At 40.6% G+C, this 12,183-nt stretch overlaps 1 protein-coding gene across 1 annotated transcript in view; it reads right to left on the reverse strand.

The window, feature by feature from the left end:
* The window catches only part of LOC141110059 (serine/threonine-protein kinase SBK2-like), a 135,648-nt gene extending 124,547 nt beyond the window's left edge, over positions 1-11,101 (reverse strand). The window contains exon 1 of the mRNA XM_073601292.1: positions 10,946-11,101. The gene's annotated coding sequence lies outside the window, so the exon portion shown is untranslated. The remainder of the gene's footprint in view (positions 1-10,945) is intronic.
* Positions 11,102-12,183: the final 1,082 nt, after the last annotated feature.

Below are 12,183 nucleotides of genomic sequence, written 5' to 3' on the forward strand. Positions count from 1 at the left end.
GTGTTCTACCATCATGGTAGTCAGTGTGTGCCCCTTTATTGTGCGCAGCCTGTGCATACTTTATTGTGGTCAATGCATGCCCCATTCACAGTGGTTAGCTTGTGCTCCTTTTATGGTAGCCAGTGTTTGCCCCTTTATTGTGATCAACATATGTCTCTTTTATTGTGGACAGCATGTGCCCCCTTTTTTGTGGTCATTGTGTGCTTGCTTTGTTGTGATCAGTGTGTACCCATTTTATTGTGGTCAGTGAGACCTTTATTACAATGGTGGTCAGTGGCTTTTGCCCAGTGCCCATTCTCATTCATTGGTGGCCATTGGGAGCAATGTGTACATGTACTTAGCTTGGTAGCAGTTCCGACGCCTCTTCTTCCAGGAAGTCTTGCAGAATGACATTGGGACATTGGGAGTGAAACTATAGCTGCACAAATCAGGCTGGATATCCCTCCTTTATAGAATAGAGCAAGTCACTGACAGTCACTCTGTAAGCCGTCATGCTGGACACAGGGCGCATAACTCTTGTGCTCATGTCTAGCAACACCTATGAAGTGCAGAGCTCACTAGACAGCATGCCCCCTCCACATGAAAACAATGCGCCCGGGAACGTATTCATCAGCTGTATACAGTGCCTTGCAAAAGTATTCACCCCCTTGGCTTTTTACCTATTTTGTTACATTACAGCCTTTAATTCAATGTTTTTTTTTATCTGAATTATATGCGATGGATCAGAACACAATAGTCTAAGTTGGTGAATAAAAATTTTAAAAATTATATGCATAAAACTATTTTTCAGAAATAAAAAAAAGATAATTGGCATGTGCGTATGAATTCACCCCCTTTGTTATGAAGCCCCTTAAAAAGCTCTGGAGGAACCAATTACCTTCAGAAGTCACATAATTGGTTAGGTTATAAAAAAAATATCCAAATATTTGATGATCCCTAGGCGCACCATCATATCTATCATAACCAAATGGAAAGAACATGGCACAACAGCAAACCTGCCAAGAGACAGCCGCACACCAAAACTCACGGACTAGGCAAGGAGGGAATTAATCAGAGATACAGCACAGAGACCTAAGGTAACCCTGGAGGAGCTGCAGAGTTCCACAGTAGAGACTGGAATATCTGTACATAGGACAACAATGAGCCGTACGCTCCATAGAGTTGGGCTTTATGGCAGAGTGGCCAGAAGAAAACAATTACTTTCAGCAAAAAACAAAATGGCACGTTCTGAGTTTGCGAAAAGGCATGAGACTCCCAAAATGTATGGAGGAGGGTGCTCTGGTCTAATGAGAAAAATTGAACTTTTTGGCCATCAAAGAAAACACTATGTCTGGCGCAAACCCAACACATCTCATCACCCAAAGAACACCATCCCCACAGTGAAACATGGTGGTGGCAGCATCATGCTGTGGGGATGTTTTTCAGCAGTCAGGACTGGGAAACTGGTCAGAGTTGAGGGAAAGATGGATGGTGCTAAATACAGGGATATTCTTGAGCAAAACCTGTACCACTCTGTGTGTGATTTTGAGGCTAGGACGGAGGTTCACCTTCCAGCAGGACAATTACCCCAAACACACTGCTAAAGCAACACTTGAGTGGTTTAAGGGGAAACATGTAAATGTGTTGGAATGGCCTAGTCAAAACCCAGACCTCAATCCAATAGAAAATCTGTGGTCAGACTTAAAGATTGCTGATCACAAGCGCAAACCATCCGACTTGAAGGAGCTGGAGCAGTTTTGCAAGGAGGAATGGGCAAAAATCCCATTGGTAAGATGTGGCAAGCTCATAGAGACTTATCCAAAGCGACTTGGAGCTGTGATAGCCGCAAAAGGTGGCTCTACAAAGTATTGACTTTAGGGAGGTGAATAGTTATGCACATTGACTTTTTCTGTTATTTTGTCCTATTTGTTGTTTGCTGCACAATAAAAGAAAAAAAAAATCTTCAAAGTTGTGGACATGTTCTGTAAATTAAATGATGCAAATCCTCAAACAATCCATGTTAATTTCAGGTTGTGAGGCAACAAAACACAAAAAATATCAAGGGGGTGAATACTTTTGCAAGGCACTGTACCTTCTCTGTCTTTGTGACAGAAATTTGTCACAAAGATGACATATTTTGATGTTAAGTAGTAGTCTGGTGCTCTCCTTCTTCTGTATTATATGCATTTTATGGTCTAAGAGTAGTCTCACCAGAGTTATTATACTGCAATGCTGTATATTGACCCTATGGGCTTGTTTTAAGTGTAGCACCCTCCTAGGTAGGTGCTAGAAGAGAGTAGAGTTTTTGGTCTTTCTGCTTACCAGGAAGATGGCCAGGTAAAACTTAGAGTGCTCCCTGCCTACCAGAGAGCAGGATCTATTGGTTAGGTCTGCGCATTGTACTCAAGTGCAGCTCAACTTGTTTGACTGTCCCTCACTGGTCTAATAGGAAGGCATATTGGACAGTGGGAGGGGACCTGACAAGTGAGTGCATAGGCTTTGTTACAGTTCTGGTAATGGGCAGAGGAAAAGTGCTGCATTGCAAAGTATTCAGACCCCCTTAAATGTTTTACTCTTGTTATGTTGCAGCCATTTGCTAAAATCATTTAAGTTCATTTTTTTCCTCATTAATGTACACACAGCACCCCATATTGACAGAAAAATACAGAATTGTTGACATTTTTGCAGATTTATTAAAAAAGAAAAACTGAAATATCACAAGGTCCTAAGTATTCAGACCCTTTGATCAGTATTTAGTAGAAGCACCCTTTTGATCTAATACAGCCATGAGTCTTTTTGAGAAAGATGTAACATGTTTTTCACACCTGGATTTGGCGATCCTCTGCCATTCCTCCTTGCAGATCCTCTCCAGTTCTGTCAGGTTGGATGGTAAACGTTGGTGGACAGCCATTTTTATGTCTCTCCAGAGATGTTCAATTGGGTTTAAGTCAGGGCTCTGGCTGGGGGCCATTCAAGAACAGTCACGGAGTTGTTGTGAAGCCACTCCTTCGTTATTTTAGCTGTGTGCTTAGGGTCATTGTCTTGTTGGAAAGTAAACCTTCTGCCCAGTCTGAGGTCCTGAGCACTCTGGAGAAGGTTTTCATCCAGGATATCCCTATACTTGGCCGCATTCATCTTTCCCTCGATTGCAACCAGTTGTCCTGTCCCTGCAGCTGAAAAACACCACCACAGCATGATGCTGCCACCACCATGCATCACTGTTGGGACTGTATTGGACAGGTGATGCCTGGTTTTCTCCACACATACCGCTTAGAATTAAAGCCAAACATTTCTATCTTGGTCTCATCAAACCAGAGAATCTTATTTCTCACCATCTTGGAGTCCTTCAGGTGTTTTTTTAGCAAACTCCATGCGGGCTTTCATGTGTCTTGCACTGAGGAGAGGCTTCCGTTGGGCCACTCTGCCATAAAGCCCCGACTGGTGGAGGGCTGCAGTGATGGTTGACTTTCTACAACTTTCTCCCATCTCCGACTGCATCTCTGGAGCTCAGCAACAGTGATCTTTGGGTTCTTTACCTCTCTCACCAAGGCTCTTCTCCCCCGATAGCTCAGTTTGGCCAGACGGCCAGCTCTAGGAAGGGTTATGGTCATCCCAAATGTCTTCCATTTAAGGATAATGGAGGCCACTGTGCTCTTAGGAACCTTAAGTGCAGCAGAATTTTTTTGTAACCTTGGCCAGATCTGTGCTTTGCCACAATTCTGTCTCTGAGCTCTTCAGGCAGTTCCTTTGACCTCGTGATTCTCATTTGCTCTGACATGCACTGTGAGCTGTAAGGTCTTATATAGACAGGTGTGTGGCTTTCCTAATCAAGTCCAATCAGTATAATCAAACACAGCTGGACTCAAATGAAGGTGTAGAACCATCTCAAGGATGATCAGAAGAAATGGACAGCACATGAGTTAAATATATGTCACAGCAAAGGGTCTGAATACTTAGGACCATGTGATTTTTTCAGTTTTTCTTTTTTAATAAATCTGCAAAAATGTCAACAATTCTGTGTTTTTCTGTCAATATGGGGTGCTGTGTGTACATTAATGAGGAAAAAATGAACTGAAATGATTTTAGCAAATGGCTGCAATATAACAAAGAGTGAAACATTTAAGGGGGTCTGAATACTTTCCGTCCCCACTGTAAGCCCAGGGTACATGTGCTCAGAGTTAGTTGAGCTGGGAAACAGAGTTCAGGAGTGAGGGGGCGACTGCCCTCTCCTCTATGGAGGTGGTCGTGCGGCCTTGGGTGGTCGACCCAAGGGCCTAGAGAGAGATAGAAGCTGAACCCAGAGGTCCTGCAGAGCTGACTGGAAGGGAGACACAAGGAAGGATTTGATTTTGCCTACTGTGAGTACAGATCTGTGTCTTTGGGGCCTGTGACGTAAGGGTCACGCCTTCAGCTAGAAGAATCAGTGGACGGTGTTAGTAAAGGGGATGCTAGAGAGTGTCCTAAAGATAATGTAGTGCATTAAGTCTGCTGCTAGTGAGAGCAAGAAGACTTAATTTCTCCATACCTGTGGCTGTATGGTTAAAGCAGTGTCACTACTTCCACAAATAATCCAGAGAGTCCAAGCGAGAGTTTTCCTTATCCATTGTGAACAGTTTCAGTTGAAGTATCCTCCTAATCCCTTCTCCCATCCAAATACCCTGTACTGGTCATTGAGTAACGAGCAACAGCGGGAAGTAAGGGTGAGGCAAAGTGGAAACCCCTAGCAACCAAAGTGGAAACCCAGCTGCGGGTACCCAGAGAGAGGGCCATGAAGTCAACACTCAGCAAGCCTTATGGGGTCAGTGCTACATAAGGAAACCAAACACTTAGGAAACCAAACACTTTGGGATCCAGAGCTGCAAAGCCCACACCCAAGCAACTACAATGGCAGTTGCATATTTATGTTATTGCAGGTTTACGGTCATCTGTTTACCTTATTGTAGGTATCTGCAATATATCATAAAGCTCCTCACATGTGGGGTGGGATTGCTTTCTAAATATCTGTGCTGTGTAACTTCTTTTCTCGCGGTTTGACGTATCATCAGTACTGACACTAACATAACAAGGTTTGTTTCAGGACCTGTTCACACCACATGCGGTGAAGTGCTTATTTTCCGCATCAAAAACTCATGCAAAGTAGGTTATATGGGTTCCAATGGTATAGTTCACACCAGTGTACTGTGTCCCAGTGCTTTTCTTGTTGCAGAAAAAAAGTACAACATGCTGCTTTTTTCTTGCACAGAACTGTACTGGAACGTTGTAAAAAAGCATCAAAAATGCATAAAAACAAAAAAACTAAAAAAAACAGTACAAAAAAAAAAAAATATATAGGAAAAAAGAAGAAAAAAAACATCTGGAATGAATCAAAAATGCAACAAAGCATACTGGAGCACATCAAAAACGCGTTAAAAACGTGCATGCAGAAACACACCCAGAATGGATCTGGAGGTCATTTTTGTGATGTGAATGGGAATTCAGAGCGTACCAAGATATTGTTCACAGTCCAGATGAAGTTTATTTATCACAATCATTTTTTAAAAACAGCCATTGTGTTTCATGGTTCTAAGTGGCCTCCTCCTTAATGATTTAACAATTACTGCTAAATCAGCAAAGCACACCTCTTGCTGTTTTCTAAATAATAATTCCAAAATTCCCAGACTTTTTGCCCACACCTTTCCTTCCAGTTCAGTGTCATGTAGCTCTGATGAATGGGGCCCCTCAAAAAACATTTTGGCTGTTTGACCTGATTACTGTGATGTATAAACTGTATCTCAACTGTCAGCAACACCTTGAGGCTCTTTTCTATACATTCACCTAAGGCTCACCTAAAGCAGGGTCCAGCTCTTCACATAAGGCTTTTCATAAAGTAGAAATAGTAAGAAGTCTGCAATGGATGTATTTAGAAAATATCTATTCTCCATTCCAAACAGGTAAGCAAAAATTGTTTAGATGCCAGATTACCGAAAAAGTGAGTAGGCTGGCATGGAGGCCAGCTAGTATAGCCATTTTATTATTAAAAAAATATATTTTCTGCAAAAGGAATGTAATGCTTTACCCACATCATACAAACCCCTATGTAAAAGAAGAAGCCTATGTTTTGTTCTTGTGTGTACTTTGTCACAACTAAGAGGAAAACCTTAGCTCTTGTAGTGCAATGTAAGCTTTCTGATCATTAATGTGTGGAGCCTGTGTGTGCAGTTATTTGGCATATTGCAGTGCAGGGGATTGACTGAAGTGGCAAGGGTATCAAACACTTGACTGCACATAAGTTGTTGTCCCACTGCAAGATAACTAGGTGAAAATGTTAACTGGTTATACTTTGCAATTTCAGCTGCTTCGTATTTTAAAACCATGTCCACTTTAAAGTGCACCTGTTATTGGACATGAAGGAAAAATCAAGGAGGTTCCTTCAACTTTCTCCCTCCATAACAGCATATACTTACCCTTCTTTGCCCTCCTGCCGCTCCATCCAGCTACAGGAAGTGAAGAGTGGAGGCTCTATCTAAACTCCAAGTCATGGATCAGATCTTACGCAGGTTATTTGACTCTATCCTTGCCCCATGTGACAGTACTCTGACAATCAGTCAGTACCGGCGCTGTCACATAGGAGGGAGGGAAGGGAGTGAGTCATGTGCATCCCATATTCATGAGTGTCAGTTTCCTTCACACCCCCACTGCTGCTATTGGCTGCTAGGAGCAAAGACAAATCTCTTTGCTCCTGTCAGCCAATAGGAGTGGTGAAGTGAGTGAAAGAAAGGTATGTGCAGATAGGAACATGGGAGGAAAGGAAACCTCTTCCACCATGGGCAAAACCAAGGTTTACTATAATAAACTATATTTTTATGCTCAGGTATTCTTGTTATTCATATACATCTTCTGCACTGCATGGGCATCAGAGTTCCACCACTAAAGCAGCTTTATTGTTTATTGTGCCTTTTCTTTGGTCTGTAAAAGAGCACCATTACACTGCTGAGGTCCTTGCGATGCTCCCTTCATTTATTAGCTAGCTAAACTCCTCCTACTGCAACTTCCTATGCCCAAAATTGATTCACAGAGCATCACCTCAACTCACCACCCTGACTTCTGCTGAGCAGGAGATTGTGTAAAGATTGTATAAGTTCCTAAAACGTACCTTCATATAAACACTATGTAGCACCACCCTACCCTCTGACGGCAATTAGGGAATCCTTGACTGTTTGTAGGTGTAAGAAAAGGGTGCCAGTCACTTTAGGAAGGTTTATCAGAGTTTATTAAGCTCAATAAACTTTCCGTCAATATAGAAAAAGGACCATTAAGCCTGATTGGCACTTTGTAAAATGCAGACTGTAGAGCAGCTTGTAGTCAGCAGGCTTACCCCTTGGATGAAAACATTAGAATTCTACTTGCCGACCAGCCCATAGCAAAAGTTTGTTGTTTGACAGTAAATACCAAGGTATTTTTTTACTATAGCCAATTCTCTGTCAGGTAAAAGTGTCCCTGCGGACGGATTCGCTGCGGGATCACTTTTAGAAGTGGCAGGAGGGCTGTCCCCAGCCCCAGGCGTTTCTGGGCCTCCCTGACTGATCGGTGCAACCCGGGAGCGATGCGATGCAGGTGGTAGCTGGGTATGGAGAAGAGTGAGGCCAAGATAGCCGTGGAGGACCAGGGTGACGGCTGATGTCCCAGGCCAAAGTAAATTATTTATTTATTTTTTAAAGCAAAAGATAATTTTTTTTTTTTATCTTTTGCTTTTAAATGCAAATGAAGGATTTTGGGTCTTTTTGACCTCAGATCTCTCAATAAAGAGGAACTGTCATCCTTATTTCTATTGCAAGGGATGTTTACATTCCTTGTAATAGGAATAAAGGTAATCAAAAAAATAAAAAATTAAGTGACCGCGTAAAAATAAAAAATAAAAAGTAAAATAAAATAGGAAATTTTTTTAAGGCTCCCCATCCCCCCGTGTTCGGATGCAGAAGTGAACACATACGTAAGTCACGCAAGCATATGTAAACTGTGTTCAAACCACACATGTGAGGTATCACCGCAAACGTTAGGGCGAGAGCAATAATTCTAGTACAAGACCTCCTCTGTAACTCTAAACAGGTCATTTGTAAACTTTTTTAAAGTGTCGCCTATGGAGATTTTTAAGTACCGAAGTTTGACGCCATTCCACGAGCATGCGCAATTTTAAAGCATGAAAGGTTATACTCAGTGTAACATCTTTCACACTATACAAAAAAAATTGGAGTAAATATTGTGTTTTTTTTTTTTTTTTTTTTAATTCATTAAAGTGTATTTTTTCCACAAAAATTCAGTTTGAAATACTGCTGGGCAAATACTATGTGACATAAAATATTGCAACGATTGTCGTTTTATTCTCCAGGGTCTCTGATAAAAGAAAAAGTATATGATGTTTGGGGGTTCTAAGTAATTTTCTAGAAAAAAAAACTGATTTAAACTTTTAACCAAAGAGTTCCAGAAAAGGCCTGGTCTACAAGTGGTTAATGTCCATTAGCATAAGTTTCAACCCTGGTGCTCTAATCCAGGTAATCACTTTCCTAATCTGCTTCCCCTGGATATACCCTCTAGCAGGACAGCAGGAAGCTTCAGGTCCCAGGTGTGAGTGCCTCTGTAGCACAGTACACCCTCCCAGGGCTGATGCTACCACTGGGCAAACTAGGCAGCCGCCTAGGGTGCACTGCTGCCTAGGGCGCCCGACCACTGGTGTTCCTACTCTCTTCTCTCTGCAGCAAGCAACTGAGTCTTAACATCAGCAGGCAGTCGCCGCTCCATTCCCACATAATGTCAGAGGCGCAGAGGCGGTGGAGGACTGTGTCTGTGTCCTGACTCCCGAATGAATGAAAGCAAGCAAACATTCATTGATGGGCACTGGTAGGCTGCACTGATGGGTCCTGGTAGGCTGCATTGATGGGCGCTGGTAGGCTGCATTGATGGGCGCTGGTAGGCTGCATTGATGGGTGCAGGTAGGCTGTGTTTGATGGGTGCTGGTGAGGCTGCATTTGATAGGTGCTTCATTAAAAAGTTGGGGTATACATGAGCAGGGCAAAGGGGGTGGAGTCAGGGGTGGAGCCAATGGAGGTAGCAAAATGAAGTTTTGCCTAGGGTGTCAAAAATCCTTGCACCAGCCCTGCACCCTCCCCAGGCAGCAAACCTGGGTGGCTTAAGAAACATCAGCAGCAAAACACACCCTCATCAGGCAAAGCCTGGGAGGAAAAATAACTTTCCAAGGTCATTCCTAAATATTTATATCCTTGACCAGCATGCACCACTGGCAATAAACCTCCTAGTGGTTGGCCAGGGAGAAAATTCATAACTCTGGTTAATAAATCTATGCTATTAATAAATTATGCTATTTCCATAGGATGCTCCCTAATAGCAGGAAGAGTCAAATAACAACACTTGGTTTAAAAAAGATCCTGAGACAAGCAGAACTACCAATTAGAACTCATGCTGACTACAGCCCAACAGTACTAAATTTAGGCTAGCGAAACGCATAGGGCAGGATCCTTACATCACTATTGAAATAAATGAAATACTTGTAAATATGCAACTAGACTTTTATCATTTTTCCGGTACACATAGCCTTTTTGTCATATGATGCAAAAAGTTTGCAGCTATATATAGTAAAAGTAAATCGTTTAACTATTAGTTTTAATAGTTCACCAATGCCAGTTAAAAAAAAATGAGCTTGGCAGAAAGGAATTTTTTAACAGAGTCCTTGTAGACATTAATAGTTTGCATCATTGTTTCGAGATTGGAGGACACTTGTCTAAAATGCACTGTACATAGAATTTGCATGTCAAATAAAAAATAAATTAAAAAAATCTCTGAAAGTCTTTTTGCCCAAATAGAACAAAAAATAATAACCCTTTTTACATAAGAAGCTTTACAACATGACTTTATTAGAACAATTAAGTAGGAATAATAATGGTAAAGTTAGTGTAGTATAGTATAGTATAGTACAGTATAGTATAGTATAGTATAATATAGAATCTAAGCAAACTAAACTAGGTGACATGCTTTAATCTATCCATTTAATAGAATCATTTTCCCTGGGTTGCAGGTTTGTGCAGTTGTATTCTATTTATTGCCGTAGTAGTCTGGTTTGTATTTTTATTTATGATTTGTATGCCTTTTAAATCAAAGGTATCGAAAAGATACAAATGTGTTTATGTATGCACAATCATTCAAAACACCTTATATTGCTTTGTCATAAAATAAATGTATGAAGAATAAAATTAAACAAATCTCGTCCAGATTTCATTGATTATTAATTAGCCGTCATCTAAATCAAAGTGTGACCTTGATCAGCAGCTTTTCGAGGCTAATTTCTAAAGCAAATACTTGTATCTTGTTAGTCACTTGAAGAAGAAGGAAAAATGTAGAAGTAAAATGATACCTTCATTAGTTAAGTAGTAGATTTACGTTGCAAGCTTTTGAAGCTACTTTTTGGAGGGCTCTTCATTAGGCATAATGTCATGTTTGATCAAGAGACTCAAGTACACATAAAACCTTGGAACTCCCGCTAGCTAACATCATCACATTTTTTTTCCCTTCTCTAGCCTATATCATTTTGTCTAGTTCATGTTATAAGGAGTAACAATTCAGCAAAGCATGCTAAACATTATATATAATTTGGATGCAAATGCTTTAGTCGATATACAGTAGCAATTTTGGCTTTAGAATAAAGTCTCTTTATTACATATTTTACGAATGAATCATTCTGTTAGAACATTGATATCATTCTCTTAGAATATTGCTACGGTCAAATGAAATTTAAAACATTTATTGCAGTATATTAAATCTTTCATGACAAAGTGCGTTCTAAAACATCCTGCTGTTTGCTAACATAATTTTCCTACGTATGAGTATAAAAGTAAGAACATTTTTTTTTTTTTTACTAGATCATCATTAAACATTTACATAAAAATGAAACAAAATTGTTGACTTTCCATTTCCTCACCTTTTCACGTGAAGAGCAGACTGTGCGTTTGGTTGGCTTGTGCTGTTGTGTGTCTGTTTCTGAAAGTGACTTCAATCTATCTTCCTAAGTGTACATTCTGGTTCCCTGCCAGTTTTACTGACCAGCACTACTGCTTTTGCCAGTGGGCTGAAGAGATGTTGAGTCTCAGTTTCTCTTGCATGACATGTTAACTGTTTGGTTGCTTTCATATTTGCTAATTAATGAGGAATACTTGGTCATTATTTTTTTTTTGTTTTCAATATAATGTTACCAAACATAAGACAGAGTCTTTCAAAAGCTCAGATGTTTGCATTATATATAGGGATTATATACAGGTGACAATGGTATGGTTATGCAACGCTGTACCCAAATAATATTTGTCATTTTTCCCCACAAGTAGAGCTTTTTTTTGGTGGTATTTGATCACCACTGTTTTTTAATATTTTTTTTATAAACAAAAAAAACCACCAACAATATTTTTTACTTTCTGCTATAAAACACATCCAATAAAAAAAAGAAAATTAAAATTTTAGACCAATATGTATTCTGCTAGATGTTTTTGCTAACAAAAAACCCCAATAAGCGTATATTGATTGGTTTACACGTTATAGCGTCTACAAACTAGGGATATATTCTGGAATTTTTTTTATTTTTATTTTTTTATACTAGTAATGGTGGCAATCAGTGACTTAGTGAAGACTGTGATATTGCAGTGGACAATTGAACACTAACTGACACTTTTGACACTTTACGGGAACCAGTGACACCAATACAGTGATCAGTGCTAAACATATGCACTGTCACTGAACTAATGACACTGGCTGGGAAGGGGTTAAACATCTAGGGCAATCAAAGGGTTAAATGTGTGCCTAGACAGTGTTTGTGTTTTCTATGTGTGCTGCTTTTATTAGGGGAAGAGATGGATTCTAGTCCCTGCTTTGCAGGAGCACAGAATCCATCCATTCCCCCCTGTCAGAAAGGGGATCTGCCTTGTTTAGTGATGATCAGCGGGTGCAGAAGCAGCGCGCCCCTTGCAGGTGGAATGCGAGATCACGTATATATACACATGATCTGGCGTACATCTGCCCCCCTGTAGTAGTAAAACTGCTATAGAGAGGTCAGCAAGTGGTTAAATGCACAGATCATAAGAGCAACGTTACACAGATATTAACCCCTTGTAGCCGGCTACTGCCGGCCCTTTAAGGGGTTTGCTAGTATACAAGAAAAAGAACCGCTGC

Source organism: Aquarana catesbeiana, linkage group LG10 (genome assembly GCF_042186555.1).
Source record: "Aquarana catesbeiana isolate 2022-GZ linkage group LG10, ASM4218655v1, whole genome shotgun sequence".
Classification (NCBI taxonomy): domain Eukaryota; kingdom Metazoa; phylum Chordata; class Amphibia; order Anura; family Ranidae; genus Aquarana; species Aquarana catesbeiana.